Source organism: Pseudophryne corroboree, chromosome 1 (assembly GCF_028390025.1).
Source record: "Pseudophryne corroboree isolate aPseCor3 chromosome 1, aPseCor3.hap2, whole genome shotgun sequence".
NCBI lineage: Eukaryota > Metazoa > Chordata > Amphibia > Anura > Myobatrachidae > Pseudophryne > Pseudophryne corroboree.
In genome coordinates, this window is record NC_086444.1 from 44,071,585 (window position 1) to 44,091,831 (window position 20,247).

At 46.6% G+C, this 20,247-nt stretch overlaps 1 pseudogene; it reads left to right on the forward strand.

The window, feature by feature from the left end:
• The first annotated feature begins 2,910 nt into the window (after positions 1–2,910).
• On the forward strand, positions 2,911–19,694 carry LOC135055187 (perilipin-2-like; annotated as a pseudogene).
• Positions 19,695–20,247: the final 553 nt, after the last annotated feature.

A 20,247-nucleotide genomic window follows, 5' to 3' on the forward strand; every position in this document is an offset into this window, starting at 1 on the left:
CCGTCAGCTGTTCCGGCCCCCGGAAATTCAGTCCTGATTGTTTTGGGATGTTTAAACACAGGTGCCTTGAATTTTAACAAAGGCTCTGCTGCCTCCTCTAAGGATAGAATGGCTTTCATAGCACTAATTTCAGGTGTGTCCACTGAGCTGAGGCCTTCCTCCTCCTCTCTGTATGCAGACCCGGAATGCGAGAAATCCTCATCCTCCAAAGAGTCCCCATCTGAAACATGTGTAGACAGTGAAGATGTTGGGGTAAATTTACTAAGGTGGGAGATTTTTAGAACTGGTGATGTTGCCCATGGCAACCAATCAGATTATATCTATTATCTGCTAGAAGCAGCTAGATAAATGGTAAGTAGAATCTGATTGGTTGCCATGGGCAACATCACCAGTTCTAAAAATCTCCCACCTTAGTAAATTTACCCCGTTGTTTCCTGTCTGTTTGATTTACTTACCATGGGCCTTTCAGCCTGTTTTTGTTGAAAGGCTGCACATTCCTGGACTGGATGTGATAAACCCCAGGGGGAATGTTGCATGTAAGGGTTATTAGGGAAGCCTATTCCTGGTAAAGGAGCTGGCATTATCTGCTCAGCTAATCTGGATAATGTCTGTGCAAAAGAAGCCCATGGGGGATCAACTTTAACCTGTGCCTGCCTTGGATTATTCAAGAGGCTTTGGTGAAAGCTAAAACAATTTGCACATAATCCATTTTGAACCAGATCCTAAGAGGTTAACCCAGCTTTGCAAGACAAACATGAAATGAGTGTTGGTATCCTCATCACCTTTGCCTAGACATGATAGATAAATAAATCACACACCTGTACAGTGTTAACTACACAATTTATGATTGAAATTACTTAAAAACTAGTTAAAGTGACATACAATCTGATCTCTTCCTGCTTTGCACCAGCATTGATAATCAGAATACACAGAAAACTGACAGAATTATAGTAAAGTCAGCAATCACACTAGCAATCAGTCACAGGTTATACATTATTAAAATAAGCAATATGAGCACATAATCAACTACAAATACATTTCAAGTATCTAGAAACATTATTGCATTGCCTTATATATGACTTTAAACGTATTCAGTCGCACAGCGATAGAAACAGCAGCAATAGTTTACAGACTCATATGCATCAGGCACTTATCCAACTACTCGTACTTAATGGTAGGTAGAGACACTGGGGGACATTTACTAAGCAGCGATAAGAGCGGAGAAGTGAGCCAGTGGAGAAGTGCCCATGGCAACCAATAAGCACTGAAGTAACATCTATAATTTGCATACTATAAAATGATACAGAGCTGCTGATTGGTTGATGGGGCAACTTCTTCACTGACTCATTTCTCCGCTCTTATCACTGCTTAGTAAATGTCCCCCTTAGTGCTGTATCACCCGGCTCAGGAGGATGGGATACAGGGAGACTTCACCCCGCTTCCAGGATCCATCAATACGTTAGTGAATGTTGAGTGGATCCAGACACCAATAGTGTACACAAACGCCCATGAACCTACAGTGAACACAGCCACCCAAGTGAACACCGACGCACTAGTCACACAGCCGCCTATGCTGCAATTGGGTCCATTAGATACACAGCGTCTCAGACGGAAGTGGGAAATCAGTTCAAAGCTGGAAACTGGTCATGAACCGGGGGGGAGGGCATGTCACTAGGTAACGAAAGCAAGGACTGAACAAAACAGAGCCTAGGAACAACAAACAATAAAAAGCACACAATATAGACAATACATTAGCACAGTGGTTCTCAAACTCGGCCCTCAGGACCCCACACAGTACATGTTTTGCAGGTAATCCAGCAGGTGCACAGGTGTATTAATTTCTCACTGACACATTTTAAAAGGTCCACAGGTGGAGTTAATTATGTCACTTGTGATTCTGTGAGGAGACCTGCAAAACATGCACTGTGTGGGGTCCTGAGGACCGAGTTTGAGAACCTGTGCATTAGCATGTTAAGCAAAAAGAAACGTAGACTCTCAGAATCATTAATGTGTTGTTAGAACAACCTAGTTTAAAAATATCAAAATATTTTAGCAGCTAAATAGCTATCTTCTGTTTGAATATATGAAATTATTTGTGCTTTATTCTAATTTCCCTGTGCGGCGCTATGGACACTTTGTGGCACCACATAAATAAACGATAATAAGCAGAAAAATCAGCATAAAACTGCCACTGTCATAGATTGGTGTTTGTGTAAGCATTGCATTCCCAAGACAGATAGTCCTAGCCTTAGACACCTAAGGGGAGATGTATCAGAGCCTGGAGACTAGAGAGATAAAGTAGATGAGATAAACTACCAGCCAATCAGCTCCCAACTGACATGTTACAGGCTGTTTTTTTAAAAATTACAGTCAGGAGCTGGTTGGTTGGTACTTTGGGGCAGATGTGTTAAGCCTGGAGAAGTGATAAAGCAGTGATAAGTAGAAGGTGATAATGCACCAGCCAATCAGCTCCTAACTGTCATTTTTCAAATCTGTAATGATTGGCTGGTGCGTTATCACCTTCCACTTATCACTGCTTTATCACTACTCCAGGATTAATACATCTGCCCCTTTATCTCTAGGCTTACCACACTGTCCCTGGGCTGGCTGACATCAAGTCTGCATTTCACCTGGTTGTAATCAGCTAGAGAATCTGTGTAATCCATGAGTGCTTAGATTTAAAGGGACATTATGGTAAGCCTATTTATCTCTCTCCAAGGCTTAGAACATCTGCCCCATGTCGCAGAAATGTAGTTAGACACTTATGGAGCTGACAGGAAACACTAATGATTTGCACCCACACCTGTGACTCCTCCTCCTGAGCTTTAGATAGGGGAGGGACAGAGCAGGTCACATGTGAGGCAGCTCCTATAAAAGCCAGGGTGCCCTGAGTCAGGGAGCAGCAGTCAGGAAGGAGCTAGGAGGTTGTGCAGAGCTCAGGATACTGGAATACAGGTAACCACTGGAACACCATCCAATCATCACCATTTGATGGCTGCAAACATTGAAATGCTATCATTGAATGTTTGATATATTAGTAGTTGCAAGTAGGGAGGCCAATCCCGGGGGAATTTTTTCAATCCTGGGATTTGGGATTAAAAAATGCTCATTCTCAGGATTGCAGTAGGGAAAGTATATGTGGAGGGCAGTAAGGCAGGGTGGATGTAGGGAGCAAGAGAGGGTGGGTGTAGGGAGGATGTAAGGAACAGGATGGGAGGGTGGGTGTAGGGAGCAGTGGGAGGGTGGGTGTGTAGTGAGCATGTAAGATACAGGAAGGGAAGGTGCCAGTGGGTGTAGTGAGCAGAGGGATGTCTGGAGCAGTGAGGGAGTGTGGGTGTAGGTAGCGACAAGTTAAACACTTACTACTTAGGCGGGCCGCGGGCACCAGCCATGGACACACACTGACCGCGCTGGCAGCATTTCAAATGTAGCGCTGGCCGCTTCCCTGATTGGCTGCCGGTCTGCCAGCTCTGATTGGCCGGTGCTACGTTTGAAATGCCGCCAGCGCGGTCAGTGTGTGTCCATAGCTGATGTAACTACATCGCTGACAGCTGGGCAGCGCTGTCGGGCAAAACTGTGCATGCGCACTCGAATCCCGGGATTGGAGGCTCCAATCCTGGGATTCAAATCCCGGCATTTTTGGGCCCAAATCCCGGGATCCCGCCGATCCTGATCCCGGGATTGGCCTCCCTAGTTGTAAGGGAACCATTGATGGTCTGTAACCATCAGGCAGTGATGTCCATCCCTGAATAACTGCTGCCTTCTGTGCTCTTACATGTGTGTATCTTATGTTTCCTAGGTGGCTGACTGTTAATATGGCAGAGACAGTAGAGCAGCAGGTAAGTACAGTGTATGGTGACACTATGGTATACGTGAGGCTGGAGAATGGTAATGTGGATTCCTGTAGGTGATCACATGCCCTGTATTGGGATTATTTACAATTAATATTCAGGGATATATGCTTGTTCGCCTCATGCCCTATGCGGTTAGTAGTGTGCTTCTCTAAACCAGTCACACCCCCTCCCCTCCCAAATACTACTGTTACAGTCCAGGTTTTAAGGATATCTATGCTTGAACCTAGATGATTAAATCAAATGGACTGGGGTACTAATTGAGTCACCTGTGGTGAAGCATGGATACTAAAACTTGGAGTGCAGTTTGGGAGCATTGTATGTAGACTAGGCACAGAATAGTGTATGTTTGCTCCTGTTAATTTTAAGTAATGGTGGTGGTCTACAACCCCCTTTCTCTGACGTCCTAGTGGATGCTGGGAACTCCGTAAGGACCATGGGGAATAGCGGCTCCGCAGGAGACTGGGCACAACTAAAGAAAGCTTTAGGTCACCTGGTGTGCACTGGCTCCTCCCACCATGACCCTCCTCCAAGCCCCAGTTAGATTTTGTGCCCGGCTGAGGTTGGATGCACACTAGGGGCTCTCCTGAGCTTCTAGAAAGAAAGTATAGAATTAGGTTTTTTATTTTCAGTGAGACCTGCTGGCAACAGGCTCACTGCAGCGAGGGACTAAGGGGAGAAGAAGCGAACCTGCCTGCCTGCTTGCAGCCAGCTTGGGCTTCTTAGGCTACTGGACACCATTAGCTCCAGAGGGATCGACCGCAGGCCCAGCCTTGGTGTTCGGTCCCGGAGCCGCGCCGCTGTCCCCCTTACAGAGCCAGAAGCAAGAAGAGGTCCGGAAAATCGGCGGCAGAAGACATCAGTCTTCACCAAGGTAGCGCACAGCACTGCAGCTGTGCGCCATTGCTCCTCATACACACTTCACACTCCGGTCACTGAGGGTGCAGGGCGCTTGGGGGGGCGCCCTGAGCAGCAATAAAAACACCTTGGCTGGCAAAAATACCACAATATATAGCCCCAGAGGCTATATATGTGGTAAATACCCCTGCCAGAATCCAGAAAAAAGCGGGAGAAAAGTCTGCAAAAAAGGGGCGGAGCTATCTCCCTCAGACACACTGGCGCCATTTTCTCTTCACAGTGCAGCTGGAAGAAAGCTCCCCAGGCTCTCCCCTGTAGTTTTCAGGCTCAAAGGGTTAAAAAGAGAGGGGGGGCACTAAATTTAGGCGCAATATTATATATACAAGCAGCTATTGGGGAAATTTCACTCAGTTATAGTGTTAATCCCCACATTATATAGCGCTCTGGTGTGTGCTGGCATACTCTCTCTCTGTCTCCCCAAAGGGCTTTGTGGGGTCCTGTCCTCAGTCAGAGCATTCCCTGTGTGTGTGTGTGGTGTGTCGGTACAGCTGTGTCGACATGTTTAATGAGGAGGCTTATATGGTGACGGAGCAGATGCTGATAAATGTGATGTCGCCCCCTGTGGGGCTGACACCAGAGTGGATGATTAGGTGAAAGGTATTAACCGACAGTGTCAACTCCTTACATAAAAGGGTGGATGACGTAACAGCTGTGGGACAGCCGGCTTCTCAGTCCACGCCTGCCCAGGCGTCTCAAAGGCCATCAGGGGCTCAAAAACGCCCGCTCACTCAGATGGCAGACACAGATGTCGACACGGAGTCTGACTCCAGTGTCGACAAGGTTGAGACATATACACAATCCACTAGGAACATCCGTGACTTGATCCCGGCAATAAAAAAAATGTGTTACACATTTCTGACATTAACCCTCTAAAAATGGGTTTTTATGTTGGGGAGAAAAAGCAGGCAGTGTTTTGTTCCCCCATCAGATGAATGAATGAAGTGTGTGAAAAGCGTGGGTTCCCCCCGATAAGAAACTGGTAATTTCTAAAAAGTTACTGATGGCGTACCCTTTCCCGCCAGAGGATAAGTTACGCTGGGAGATATCCCCTAGGGTGGATAAGGCGCTCACACGGTTGTCAAAAAAGGTGGCACTGCCATTTTAGGAATGGCCACTTTGAAGGTACCTGTTGATAAAAAGCAGGAGGCTATCCTGAAGTCTGTATTTACACACTCAGGTACTAGACTGAGACCTGCAGATCGTGCTGCTGCTGCAGCGTGGTCGGTGACCCTGTCAAACATGAGAACATATTAAAGATGTCGTCTTATATATGAGGGATGCACAGAGGGATATTTTGCCGGCTGGCATCCAAAATGAATGTAATGTCCATTCTGTCAGGAGGGTATTAGAGACCTGTCACTGGACAGGTGATGCTGACTTTAAAAGGTGCATAGAGACTCTGCCTTATAAGGGTGAGGAATTATTTGGGGATGGTCTCTGGGACCTCCTATCCACAGCAACAGCTGGGAAGAAATATTTTTACCTCAGGTTTCCTCAGACTAAGAAAGCACTGTATTATCAGGTACAGTCCTTTCGGCTTCAGAAAAGCAAGCGGGTCAAAGGCGCTTCCTTTCTGTACAGAGACATGGGAAGAGGGAAAAAGCTGCACCAGTCAGCCTGTTCCCAGAATCAAAATTCTTCTCTCGCTTCCTCTGAGTCCACAGCATGACGCGGGGGCTCCACAGGTGTAGCCAGGTACAGTGGGGGGCCGTCTCAAAAATTTCAGCGATCAGTGGGCTCGCTCACAGGTGGATCCCTGTTTCATGCAAGTAGTATTTCAGGGGTACAAGCTGGAATTCGAGATGTCTCCCACCCCCCCCCCCCCCCCCGCCGTTTCCTCAAATATGCCTTGCCGACGACTTCCTCAGGCAGGGAGGCTGCGCTAGAGGCAATTAATAAGCTGTATTCCCATCAGGTAATACTTAAGGTGCCCCTACTTCAACAAGGACGGGGTTACTATTCCACACGGTTTGGGGTACCGAAACCGCATGGTTCGGTGTGACCCATTTTATATTTAAAATCCTTGAACACATACATAAAAAAATTCAAGTTCAAGATGGAATCGCTCAGGGCGGTTATTGCAAGCCTGGACGAGGGGGATTACATGGGATCCCGGGACATCAAGGATGCTTACCTGCATGTCCCCATTTACCATCCTCGCCAGGAGTACCTCAGATTTGTGGTACAGGATTACCATTACCAAGTCCAGACACTGCCGTTTGGACTGTACATGGCACCGAGGGTGTTTACCAAGGTAATGGCCGAAATGATACTCCTTCGAAAAAGGAGTTTTAATTATCCCGTACTTGGACAATCTCCTTATAAGGGCAAGGTCCAAGGAGCAGTTGCTAGTCGGGGTAGCACTATTTTGGAAAGTGCTACAACAGCACGGTTGGATTCTAAACAGTCCAAAGTCACAGCTGGTTCCTACGACGCGTCTACTGTTCCTGGGGATGGTTCTGGACACAGAACAGAAATAAGTGTTTCTCCCGGAGGAGAAAGCCAAGGAGCTGTCATCTCTAGTCAGAGACCTCCTGAAGCCAAACAGGTATCGGTGCATCATTGCACGCGAGTCCTGGGAAAAATGGTAGCTTCCTACGAAGCAATCCCATTCGGCAGGTTCCATGCAAGAACTTTTCAGTGGGACCTGTTGGACAAGTGGTCCGGATCACATCTTCAGATGCATCGGCTGATAACCCTGTCTTCAAGGACCAGGGTATCTCTACTGTGGTGGCTGCAGAGTGCCCATCTTCAAGAGGGCCGCAGGTTTGGCATACAGGACTAGGTCCTAGTGACCATGGATGCCAGCCTTTGAGGCTTGGGGGCAGTCACACAGGGAAGAAACTTCCAGGGACTTTGGTCAAGTCAGGTGACTTCCCTACACATAAATATTCTGGAACTGAGGGCCATTTACAATGCCCTGAGTCAGGCAAGGCCTCTGCTTCAAAACCAGCCGGTACTGATCCAATCAGACAACATCACGGCAGTCGCCCATGTAAACCAACGGGGCGGCACAAGAAGCAGGATGGCAATGGCAGAAGCCACAAGGATTCTCCGATGGGCGGAAAATCATGTGTTAACACTGTCAGCAGTGTTCATTCCTGGAGTGGACGACTGGGAAGCAGATCTTCTCAGCAGACACGACCTCCACCCGGGAGAGTGGGGATTTCATCCAGAAGTCTTCCAAAGGATTGTACACCATTGGGAAAGGCCACAGGTGGACATGATGGCGTTCCGCCTCAACAAAAAGCTATAAAAGATATTGCGCCAGGTCAAGGGACCCTCAGGCGATAGCTGTGGACGCTCTGGTAACACCGTGGGTGTACCAGTCGGTTTATGTGTTCCCCCCTCTGCCTCTCATACAAAAGGTACTGAGAATAATAGGAAGGCGAGGAGTAAGAACGATACTCATGGTTCCGGATTGGCCAAGAAGAGCTTGGTACCCAGAACTTCAAGAAATTATATCAGAGGACCCATGGCCTCTGCCGCTCAGACAGGACCTGCGGCAGCAGGGGCCCTGTCTGTTCCAAGACTTACCGCGGCTACGTTTTGACGGCATGGCGGTTGAACGCCGGATCCTAAGGGAAAAGGGCATTCCGGAGGAAGTCATTCCTACGCTGATTCAAGCCAGGAAAGATGTAACTGCAAAACATTATCACCACATATGGCGAAAATATGTTGCTTGGTGTGAGGCCAAAAAAGGCCCCAACAGAGGAATTTCAACTGGGTCGATTTCTGCATTTCCTACAAGCAGGAGTGTCTATGGGCCTAAAATTAGGCTCCATTAAGGTACAGATCTCGGCTCTGTCGATTTTCTTCCAGAAAGAACTAGCTTCAGTACCTGAAGTTCAGACATTTGTAAAAGGAGTGCTGCATATTCAGCCCCCGGTTGTGCCTCCAGTGGCACCTTGGGTTCTCAACGTGGTGTTGAGTTTCTTAAAATCACATTGGTGTGAGCCACTAAAAACCGTGGATCTAAAATATCTCACGCGGAAAGTGGTCATGTTGTTGGCCTTGGCTTCGGCCAGGTGTGTCTCAGAATTGGCGGCTTTGTTATATAAAAGTCCTTATCTGATTTTCCATATGGATAGGGCAGAATTGAGGACTCGTCCCCAGTTTCTCCCTAAGGTGGTATCAGCTTTTCACTTGAACCAACCTATTGTAGTGCCTGCGGCTACTAGGGATTTGGAGGATTCCAAGTTACTGGACGTAGTCAGGGCCTTGAAAAATTATGTTTCCAGGACGGCTAGAGTCAGGAGAACTGACTCGCTGTTTATCCTGTATGCACCCAGCAAACTGGGTGCTCCTGCTTCTAAGCAGACTATTGCTCGCTGGATTTGTAGCACAATTCAGCTGGCGCATTCTGCGGCTGGACTACCGCAGCCAAAATCTGTAAAAGCCCATTCCACAAGGAAGGTGGGCTCATCTTGGGCAGCTGCCCGAAGGGTCTCGGCTTTCCAACTTTGCCGAGCTGCAACTTGGTCGGGGGCAAACACGTTTGCTAAATTCTGCAAGGTTGATGCCCTGGGTGAGGAGGACCTGGAGTTCTCTCATTCGGTGCTGCAGAGTCATCCGCACTCTCCCGCCCGTTTGGGAGCTTTGGTATAATCCCCATGGTCCTTACGGAGTTCCCAGCATCCACTAGGACGTCATAGAAAATAAGATTTTACTCACCGGTAAATCTATTTCTCGTAGTCCGTAGTGGATGCTGGGCGCCCATCCCAAGTGCGGATTGTCTGCAATACTTGTATATAGTTATTGCCTAACTAAAGGGTTATTGTTGAGCCATCTGAGAGGCTGTTATATTCATACTGTTAACTGGGTATAGTATCACGAGTTATACGGTGTGATTGGTGTGGCTGGTATGAGTCTTACCCGGGATTCAAAATCCTTCCTTATTATGTCGGCTCGTCCGGGCACAGTGTCCTAACTGAGGCTTGGAGGAGGGTCATGGTGGGAGGAGCCAGTGCACACCAGGTGACCTAAAGCTTTCTTTAGTTGTGCCCAGTCTCCTGCGGAGCCGCTATTCCCCATGGTCCTTACGGAGTTCCCAGCATCCACTACGGACTACGAGAAATAGATTTACCGGTGAGTAAAATCTTATTTTAACAGTGCAGCCAGATATTGCATGTGCAATGTGTGCTGCAGTCCCTAACTGATCAACTGGGCCACCTGTAGTCCTGATATTACTGGTCCTAGTAACCTGTGTACTATGCAACTGCTGCATCTCAAACTCACAATTGTGTGTTTAAAAACAAACCAAAACTGAGTGGTAATTGCCAATGTTATAGGTCACAACTGAAAACCATAAATGTGCACCCTGAGCCCTGTCCACAGGTGTAGCCTCCTGGTCTGCTCGGAGAGGAACCCAGCTGTATGGTGTTGGACTAACTCTGGCTGTTTCTCCTGTAGAACGTTGTGGTCCGGTTGATCAACCTCCCCTTGGTGAGCTCAACGTATGACATGGTGTATTCTGCCTATATCCACACCAAAGATAACCACCCCTACCTGAAATCTGTGTGCAATGTAGCGGAGAGAAGTGTGAAGACCATCACGTCGGTGGCTGTGACCAGCGCCAGGCCAATCCTGCAGAGACTGAAGCCTCAGAGTAGGTTTTGGTATTTTCTGCTGTCTGGAAACTATCTTTAAGGAGGATGCTTATCAAAGCTCAGAGATTAGATTATTGGCAGTTAAAGGATATTTGGCTGTTTACATGATCAGTCTCCAAGCCTTGATAAATACCCCCCCCCCCCAATATTAGATCCAGTCTGTCATGCATTATTGACTTCCCTGTACTCGCACACTGGACAGACTTCAGTATTTGACAGCCTATTATGTCCTTAATTAAAATACACATATAGTAAGTACTCTAGATTATGCTTGTCATCCAGTTGCTGATAATTACCTCTTGTATGTTTTCTCTTACAATGAGGAGAGCACTGGATTTAGTTGGTGTAGCAGTAAAATGCTGATTTATGGTCCTGTATGTTGTAAATACGGTCTCCTACTATGCAAAGAACAAGCCCATCTTAAATCACCTTAGCATAGAAAGTAGCCTAAATATTGGCTGTCCCTGGTCTAAGATGCACATCACTAGGCTAGCAATCGATGGTACCATTGGTGGTTAGCATCAATGTTGTATAACAATTGATGGCTTCACCCACTGATCATTAACCCCCATCTATTACTCGCAGGGCTGCAGGCCAATCAGGGGGTGGCATTGGGCTCCATGTGCTGGCAATAACATTGGGGCTCTGTACCATTTATGTTGGAGAGCCACTGGATCTCTATATTTGATATCATTGATGGCCAACTCCATTTAGATGCATGTTTAGTGCAATGTACTGTTTCATAAGTGGCTTTATTTTTTTAATAAACCCTTTAGTTGCCCTGGCTAACAACATTGCATGTATAGGATTGGGTAAGATTGAGGTGAAGCTGCCCATTCTCTATCAGCCTACTGACAAGGTAACTTTATAGCCCAGCAGCTATAACTGACTATCCTACACATAGGATAACGTGTTACACAGGTGTGTTGTATAAATGTTATCTGCAGTACCTGTGTCCTCCTCCTCTAGGTGGTCTCCACTGCCTCTGAGGCAGTTCTTGGTGCTAAGGATGTGGTCGTACAGAGTATATCGGGAGTAGTTGGCAGAACTAAGGGAGCTGTGCAGGATGGTGTAGAGATGACCAAGGCTGCTGTGAATGGGGGCATTAGTACCATTATGGGGAGCCGTGTAGCGCAGATGGTGAGCAGCCGTGTGGACATGGCACTGACGACATCTGAGAGTCTCCTGGAACAATACCTGCCACCCACGGACGAGGAGCTGGGTAAGCTAGAACTGATGTGAGCAGTATATTCATGAACTAACACTTGGCCTACTGGGCCACAAAGTATAACTTTCTCTGGCTGGGTCCACAGGATTATCCACAGGATAACATTGGGATATTGTCAAGCGACAGCGAAAATGGCACCAACACGGTCACAAGCTTTCTGGCCTCCCAGGATGCATTGGGGCCTCCACTATATAGTCCCGCCCACTGACTCAGTCAGATCAGTTTTTTGCTTGGTGCGGCAGGAAGCCGCATGGTCACAGGGCTGCTGTGAAAGCAGCCTCAAGTTTTCATTACTTTATTTTTATAGACTTACTGTTTTGGTTTGAGCGACTTCTCTTAACAGCGTCTTAAACGTGTATTAGAAAGAGTCGCTCCAACAACTCCCCACCGGGTCGCAACAACGCTTACCTTCGCGGTACAGTGCTGTCTCGACGGGCGTCTGTGTCGGATGTTCTAGCAGGTCCAGCAGACGTAACCAGGCTGTGGCCGGACCATGGGGAGACGGTGAGTCTATGGACTTCCTCTTACTAGAGGGGTCAGGACACGGCTACACTGATTTGGTGGAGACTACAAACAGCGTGTTGATGCGCCGAACATCTCGAGTGTGACAGCGCTACGCTCCGGGGATCATAGGCGCCAGGACTAGGTGAGGCTGCGATCCTGGGAGTTTAAGTCAACAGGGGGTTTCAGACGCTCTCCTGGTCGTCCCTCCTCAGAGTTCATGGCCAGTTCCCGCGGGTCTCGTTTCATGAACTGAATGACCTCACTTCCGGCTCAGACGCTACCACGAGGGTACTCGGTCGCAGCTTAGACGCTGCGGTTGTGTACACTGGATATAAACCCGCCCAGACCGAGTCGCAGGCCTTTAGTGTCTGCATGCACGTGGAGTCGCTCAGCGTCCGTGTCCGTTATCAGTTACCAAGAGCGGCAGTGTACACCAGTAGCGTCTGAATCCACTCGGCGTCTTTCGAGCGTCTTTGCTTGGATATGGAAGTGTGGTGAGTCTCCCTGTATCCCGCTCCCTGGAGGCGGGGTATACAGTACTAAAAATTCCTTCTACTTCGTGTGCACTGTTAATTTTTAGTACCTATTGCATATGAGACCTGTATATTACTGTGTTTTCTGCATGTTATGTTGAAAAAGAACCAGTTAAACAGAAGTACAATTTTCCTACTTATGTATAAGTTATTATGGAGGTTGTATTTTCATATGACAATGTCTAATGCTTTAACATGTGACTGACTGCTAGTATGTGTGCTGACTTTTCTGTGTAATGTCAGTCCTGTTCTGACCCTCAAATCAGGTGCACTGTGGTCAGATTGATTTCACCTCTATATACTGATTATAGGGTGTGGTTCAGTCACAAAATTGTGTAGTCAATATCAGAAAAAATGTCTGAGCGGCAAAAGTGATGAGGAGAATTTGTCAAGCACTCCTACAGCCCTAACATGCTTATCTTGTAAGTCAGGGGTAATTGATATGATTCAATTGGTCACTTATGAGTGTTTGTGTGCAAACTGTGTCGCTTTTCAGCGAAGTAAAAAACAGGTTAGCTCCAGTAGCACCACCTCAAGGGTTAGGTTACACTATGAACCCATACATGCAACTCCCTTCCTATGGTTTGGTTCCAGTAGCCTCTACAAGCAACCAGGGGGTAGGTAAGACTAAGACAGATACGTCTGTATGGCAGACTACACAAGAGGATACATCGGATGATGATGCGGAAACAATAGATTCAACTCCGTATGATGATCAATTGCAGAGCTTTAGTTCAGATGATGTAGCTGAACTCATTAATGCAGTAAAGGCTGTGCTTTCTCTGGAAGAACCAGCCAAGACAGCGTTAAAAGCAAAAGCACCTGTATTCAAACGAACAAAGTCAGTGAAAGCTGAATTTCCAGCGTCAGAGGAGTTGACGGAAATGATGGATGAGTCTTGGGCAGCGCCCGGTAAAAAGTATAAGATTCCTAGGAGATGGGATTCTTATTATCCATTTCCTGCTGGAGATTGTTCGAAGAGAGAAGTTCCTCCAAAAGTAGATGCACATGTTCTGCAACTAGTGCACAAATCTGCTTTGCCACTGTCATTTACCTCTTTGAATGATGTCACAGACAGGAGGGTAGAGAGCCTATTGAAAAATATTTTTTTTCTCTTGTGGGTGCAGTGGTAAGACCTGCTATGGCTTCGGCCTGGGTAGCAAAGGCAATGGGCGAATGGATAGAGGAACTAGAGAATGACATCCCCTCTCCTACTAGGGAGCAAGAGGATCGTCTTTGCCGTTTAAGACAATCTGCCCAGTATTTAGAAGAAGCAGCCATTGATGTAGGCACTGTTGCTTCTAAAGCTTCAGCCCTGGCAGTAGTCTCTCTCAGAACAGTCTAGCTACGGACCTGGAAGGCAGATGCGGAGTCCAAGAAGGAATTGGAAGCATTGCCTTTCGTGGGTAATATATTATTTGGAAAACCTTTATCGGATATCCTAGAGTCAGAGGCTGAATCGAAGGTCAGTTTTCCGGCTACCTACAACCCTAAGTCCAAGGGTTTAAAATTTTGCTCATTTCGCTGGCAAAGCGAAAGGTAAAGAGGAGCCTAAACAACCCCAGTTTAAATCCAGGGGTAGGCAGCAGTGGGCTAGCAAAAAGCCAGCTTCCAAACCTGAACAAAAGCCCTCAGCCTGAAGAGACGGGCCTCCGCCTGGAGGATTCCAGGGTTGGGGGCCGACTCCTGCAATTTGCACCCACATGGCAACAGTCAACAACAGATGCCTGGGTGCAGAAGGTAGTATCTCAGGGGTATGGGTTCCCATTCAGGAGGCAGCCTCCTCAAAGATTTTTTTTTTGCACCAGCCCGTCTCGTATAGAGTCGAAGGACAATTCCCTGCAAGAAGCAGTCCAAAAATTACTGCAGTCAGGTGTGATTGTCCCAGTACCTCCATCACAAAAGGGACCGGTGTTAGTCCAATCTGTTTCTAATCCAGAAACCAAATGGGTCATATCGACCAATTCTAAATCTGAATATGTTGAACAATTACATATGGATCCCGAAGTTCCACATGGAGACGTTACGCTCCATAATGTTGGCTATGGAACCGGGAGACTATATGGTATCTCTGGATGTGCGGGATGCTTACCTACATATGCCTATAGCACTATCACATCAGTGTTACCTCAGGTTTGCCATCCTCAAGGAACACTTCCAGTTTCAAGCTCTGCCCTTTGGGCTAGCTACAGCACCCAGGGTGTTTACCAAGATCATGGTGGTTATGGCAGCTTGTCTGCGCAAACCAGGGATAAGGATATTCCCATACCTAGACGACCTATTAATCTTAGCACAGTCGCAAGATTTACTGTTGAGCCATCTCCAACAGACGATAGTTTGTTTACAGAGACACGGGTGGCTCATAAATTGGGAGAAGTCGTCCCTGAATCCATCACAGCGGATGGTTCATTTGGGAGCCATATTGGATTCAGACCTACAGAGAGTTCTCTTACCAGAGAAGAAAATAGTCAAGGTGCAGGTCATGGCTCAGGAAGCGTTGCAAGCCCAGACAATGTCAGTCCATGCAGCAATGCGACTGTTGGGTCTGATGGTATCAACGTTCGACATGGTGGAATATGCGCAATTCCACTCCAGACCATTGCAGCATCTCATTTTGACAAAATGGAACGGAAATCATCAAACAATAAAGAAGCAGATGATAAAGATTCCAGTAAATGTAAAAAGGTCTCTAGCATGGTGGCTACAGACAGACCATTTAAACAAGGAGACCCTTTTGGATAAAAGAGTGGCAAGTCCTGACGACAGATGCCAGCCTGCAAGGTTGGGGGGCGGTACTCGGAAGCCTATGGTTCCAGGGAAAATGGACCGCAAGGGAAAGTCGCCTGCCGATAAATCTGTTAGAAATAAGAGCCATTTACTTGGCCCTAGTTCAGGCAAAGGACAATCTACAAGGAAGACCAGTCCAGATCCGCTCAGACAATGCGACGGCAGTAGCATACCTAAATCAAGGAGGGACTCACAGCAAGAGTCTGATGGAGGAAGTAACTCCCATTCTAAAGTGGGCAGAACTCCATCTCCCAGCATTGTCAGCAGTATTTGTCCCGGGTGTACTAAATTGGGAAGCGGATTTTCTCAGTCGGCACACCATTCAGGAAACCGAATGGGCACTACACCCAGAAGTGTTTCGGACACTGGTGAACAGATGGGGTCTACCGGAGATAGACCTTATGGCGTCTCGTCTAAACAACAAAGTTCCGAGGTACGGATCAAGAACAAGGGACCCAGGAGCAGTCCTGGTAGACGCACTGTCAGTAGAATGGAGGTTTCAGCTGGCATATCTGTTCCCTCCAATATCTCTGTTACCCAGAGTAGTGAGAAAGCTAAAACAGGCAAAAGGAGCAATCATTCTAATAGCTCCAGCTTGGCCAAGAAGGCATTGGTACACAGATCTGTGGAGAATGTCCGTGGAAGCACCGATACTGCTCCCTCAACGTCCAGATCTGTTAATGCAGGGTCCTTGTCAGTCATCTGGATCGCCTGTCTTTGACGGCGTGGCTGTTGAAACCTCTATCTTAGAGGCTAAAGGATTTTCAAAGCAAGTAATCCAAACCATGCTTAGAGCAAGAAAGCCTTCTTCGGCCCGTGTATATCATAGAATATGGCAAGCCTATATTCATTGGTGTTCTGGAAAAAATTACAATCCAAGAGCCTTTAAAGTAGCTAGGATTTTGGATTTTCTGCAGGCAGGATTGGATAAGGGGTTGAAGGTTGCTTCCTTGAGGGTGCAAGTCTCAGCGTTGACTGTGGTTTCAGCAGAAGATTGCTGACCTACAGGATGTACGTACGTTTTTCCAAGGAGTAGTACATATTCAACCTCCATTTGTTCCTCCTGCAGCTCCCTGGGATTTGAATTTAGTTCTTAAATTTCTCCAGGGTCCTTTGTTTGAACCACTTGAGAGAGCGGATCTTAAGTGGTTAACGATTAAAGTTCTTTTTTTACTGGCAATGGCGTCAGCCAGAAGAGTGTCAGATTTAGGAGCATTATCATGTAAGTCTCCTTTCCTAAGTTTTTTTCCAGACAGAGCAGTTCTCAGAACGAGATCTAGTTATCTTCCAAAGGTGGTATCAAAGTTTCACCTGAATGAAGAGATTGTAGTCCCAGCTTTTCAGGTATCGGGACTATCTGCGGGAGAAGCGTCACTAGACGTGGTCCGGTCTTTAAAAATCTATATAGATCGTACTAGTGCCATCAGGAAAACAGATTCCCTCTACGGATTCCATAGGAGAGGTTGGCCTGCTAGTAAACAGACGCTGGCGAGATGGCTCCGAGTGGTAATATCTGAAGCTTATTCTCATGCAGATCTCCCTATTCCGGCTAATGTCTCTGCGCACACTACACGTAAGGTAGGTCCTTCTTGGGCAGCACAACAGGGTGCATCAGCAGAACAGATATGTAAGGCAGCCACATGGTCTTCCATAAACACATTCATCAGACATTATGCCTTGGATACTTTTGCCTCTCATGACGCAGACTTCGGGCGAAAGGTCCTCCTGTGCAATCAGGAGCGTCCCCACCACTAAAATGGCTTTGGGAATCCCAATGTTATCCTGTGGATAATCCTGTGGACCCAGCCAGAGAAATAAACGTTATGGTAAGAACTTACCATTGATAATGTGATTTCTCTTATGTCCACAGGTATCCACAGGGATCCCACCCGGACGCATCTGATTTGAGGATCTAGACAAACACTAAAAACCTCTTCCTTGTATGGAAGGGTGTGCATGTGTGTTCTTATCGCCTGTACAGGTCTCTACCTAATGTTCCTGCCTATAACCGCTGTGGAAAGAACTGATCTGAGTCAGTGGGCGGGACTATATAGTGGAGGCCCCAATGCATCCTGGGAGGCCAGAAAGCTCGTGACCGTGTTGGTGCCATTTTCGCTGTCGCTCGACAATATCCCAATGTTATCCTGTGGACATAAGAGAAATCACGTTATCAACGGTAAGTTCTTACCATAACGTTTATATAGCCACACAACTCTTACTAGGCCACTGACAGGCCAGCTGTAAAGCCAAGTCAGACATTTTAAATGGCTTCATTGTATTTCAAGCTTTTATATATTTCAGTTAAGGAATCGACAAAAACAGAGGGGTTTGAAGTGGCAGCCGGAAAGCCAAGTTACTACGTTCGCTTGGGGTCACTCTCTACCAAGGCCCGTAAACGTGCTTATCAGCAAGCTCTGACACGAGTGATGGATGTCAAATGCCGGAGCCGGAGGCCATGGCTCGGCTACAGAACACCGTTGATCTGGTCAGTTGCAGATTTATAACCATGGCCACCACCTGTCCAGCATCTTTTGTTGCCATACCTGTAGCAGTAAAGGACTATTATTTTTTTTTTTTTATTTATTTTTTTTCTAAGAAGCAACATCTAGAATCTTGCTCAAGGTGAAGAAAGGAGCTCATAAACACTTGCATGGTCTGGTTGTAGCAGATGTGATGGCTGGGCTACCCCTGACATGGTTGTATCTGATGTGTCCAACACCCAGTGAGTGGCTGCCGGAAGTCTATATTCCAGCAGCCGTTAATTGTGGTGGTTTGCACCCTTGGTTTCTCATCCGTGTCTCAAACACTGCTGTATCGGGAAGCTGGCAGCACTGCCACCTGGTGGTGGAACAGTTGCTGCAGCACTTCCACTTCCCCAGTTTTAAATACCCAGCAGCTGCCAGGTCATAGGAACACTGCTGCCTTTCACAGCAATCACCGATGAGCATTGATTATCAGAATATCAATCATCTGATATTGGGTTTTTTTTGTTTCATCTATATCCATTAGTGACTAATTTAATAATCTTCATTATGGATTCCCATATTGATACAAGACCACTGATAACTTCAAGTTCATGCACAGTATACCATAAAAATTGCTATAGGAATAAAACCATGAAATGGTATTGGATAGTGTTTATGTACTTTAGGTAAAGACATGTTCATTATATAATAATCAAAAAATCAGTGTTTCTGAATAAACCTTTTCTAGATTAAGTGATTAAAGGCTTCTCATCTTCTAGATTGAATTTGCAAGAAAGAACATGAATGGTGCCAACCAGAAGATCCATGACGCTCAGGATAGGATGTACCACACGTGGGTGGAATGGACTAAAACCACAGGACAGCAAGCTAGTGGGGAGGCTGAGAGCGTGGAGGTAAACTCCTCTACTGGTGTACATGCCAGGTGTCGAAGTATTGGCTGCATAGAAATACTACTCTGATACTTTAACACAGAGATTCTCAAACTCTGTCCTCAGGGGCACACAAAGTGCATATTTTGCAGGTATCCCAGCAGGTGCACAGGTGTGTTAATTACTCACTGACACATTTTAAAAGGTCCACAGGTGGAGCTAATTATCTCACTTGCGATTCTGTGAGGAGACCTGCAAAACATGCACTGTGTGCCCCCGAGGACCAAGTTTGAGAACCTCTGCTCTAACATGTAACTTCTGTTTTTTCAGCAAATTGAATCACGCATTCTGACTATAGCCTGGCATCTGACTCTACAACTGCAAACCACCTGTCTCTCCCTGGTGACCGGTGTCCAAGGCCTTCCGCAGAACATCCAGAGCAAGGCTCAGAACATCAGTGTCATGGCTACCGAGGTCTATCAGAACTTCCGTTCTGCCTCCTCCATCAGATGTCTGATGGCCTCTTAGCCACCAGCAAGGAGCAATTCGCCAAGATGAAGAGTTCTATGGATGATGTCATGGATTACTTGGTTAATAACACACCACTAAACTGGCTGGTCGTTCCTTTTTACCCACAGCCAGCTGGCTGCCCACATGGGGAGGAAGAAGCTGACGTGACAGACTCTGCTAATAGGGACGATTGACCGCACTTCAGTCTACAGTCACTTTGTACCAAATTCACCCAAGTGGGTTATCACCGATGTGTAGTGGCAAATGTTTCATGTAGCTTTACTGTATACTTTCACTCATATTTTTACACAAATGCTTTTTAGGTAAACCTGTATTGTTTCAGCCACCACACAGTCAATTATGTTGTGCATTTTTGTATATTAAATATTTTTGCTGTTATGGTCTGTGTTCATGATGAAGCTTTGTTCATAACTTTATAAATTTTAACGTTATGTCACTTGGAATGGGGGTAGGGGTGTTAGTAACCAAATATTGCAGACTTCCTGTGCAGTTCTAAGGGATGTAAAGGGGGAAAAACCTGATGCCAGTCACATGGATAAATGTTCTGATACATTACATCCATTGTTGCTCCCTTAATATGTAACTGTAGATAAAGTTAATTATTTACCTTTTAACATAAGCTATATACTTATTATAAACAATGTACACAATAGGCGCACGAGGTGCCGTAATGGTATGCACTTTGCGTAGCAGACGCTAGGCCGTGGTCGAGACGCACGAGCGGCACATTCGCTTATGCTTAGTATTGAGCACGCTGTAGGCGGCCCGAGTACCGTAATGCTACGCTATTGGCGTAGCGGACGCTGTACCGTGAGAGTGGGATACGAGCGGTGCTGACGCTCACTGAATTACACACAGAAAACCTTAACAACACACCTAAAGGGTATGCTTATGCTGTAAACCTTAGTACTGTAATATTACCACAATGTAA